Raw genomic sequence first — 1,662 nt, 5'->3', positions numbered from 1 at the left:
AATTTAAAGTAAGGTACCTATCTCATGAGTAATTATCATACTGTCACCAAAAAACTAAAAAAAAATGTTTAACCACAATTTTTTTTATTACTATTTGAAGTTCGAATTGGGAAGAAATTACGAAATAACGAAAAATAATAACGATCTTAATTATTTTGTTGCGATTTAAAAATATATTATAATAATTTAGGCTGACTGCAGATAGACATACTGACTCCACTTAGAATTTTTTTTAGTATACAATGACATATACCTATATGGCTTTATAATATATTATAATATATATATCATCTAACGTTCCATTACAGTGAGCCACTTACAGCCTATTGTACGTATAAACGTCTGTAACGGTATTCACTATTGTCGCCTTTTTCAAAATATTTTCTAATTTCTGAAACTAATTTATTATAATAATTTAGGATAGGCATTGAACGTTACAAAAAATTAACAAAGGCAGTTTTCTTTAGTTCCATAATCAAATTTGTCATCATTTTTCAGATGGAAACAGAATTAATTTGAGTTAGGCACTACTTTTTCGATGTACCTACACATTTCAGCGAAAACAGAAAACTTGACTATACTTGAGTATAGTATATATATTGATATATTTTATAAGTTCCTAACTCAGTTAAGTCACCGAAAACTGATTAAAGACAGAAAAAACTAAACACATTATTTTAAACTATTATTAAATATTGATAATGATAAATAGCTATAGGTACGTATCAAAAAAAGTTGAAAAGCAGTAGAACTGCGATTTATAATTATTAATTAATAATTATAAATTAATTTAATTTAATTATTATTAATTATTTATTATTATTATTATTTATTATTATTTTTAAGTAGGTACTAAACAATCACCATGAATAATCATAAAAACCGAGTTCCAACCATTTTATATCGATGTATACCTACTACCACAAATTAAAATATATCTGTATTAATTTTCATGAAGGAATTGTATACCTACCTACGTCTCGAAGTCCATATGAATATTATATAATCGATAAAATTCAAGGGCAGTGCCATATATTTTGATCTATGTTTAAAAATTTAAGTTTAAAAGCACGTTAGATGAATATATTTTTAAGGTAAGATAGGGCATCTCATAGAATTTTTATTATATTTTAATTTTAAAGCAATATATGAGTATTTTAAAATTGTAAATTGTTTATACATTCTAAAATAGGTACTCATAACGTTAATTTGCTTTAAAATTGAAATATAATAAAAAGCCTATGACATGCCCCATTAATAGGAAATCTAAAAGCTTGAGCTTCTAGATCTAATCTAGCTTAAAGTTTTATACATAAGATGTCATTCATTCTAATTTTTAAACTAACAGGGCTAAACGTTATCTGCTGTGCGGAAAATTGCTATATATATGTGACGCACTTGTAAGACGGAGACAACAAAATAATATGTCCGTATATAAACTATAAAGTCCACTTCACGTAATTTTATATCGTAAGATCAAAATATTGAGTATTCAACATTCAAAGTAACAATAACCGCCATTGCGATACATCTACACAAGTAATATATATAATTAGAGTAAGTGTCTAAAAATGTCTAAGAATATGGATATTCTAATATTTTTAATTTAAACTTTCTGAAGAAATGTCATGTATTATAGTGGAGAATATTATAAAAACTATT

This window comes from Acyrthosiphon pisum, unplaced genomic scaffold, assembly GCF_005508785.2.
Source record: "Acyrthosiphon pisum isolate AL4f unplaced genomic scaffold, pea_aphid_22Mar2018_4r6ur Scaffold_21965;HRSCAF=25446, whole genome shotgun sequence".
NCBI lineage: Eukaryota > Metazoa > Arthropoda > Insecta > Hemiptera > Aphididae > Acyrthosiphon > Acyrthosiphon pisum.
Note: the sequence above shows the minus strand (reverse complement) of the source record.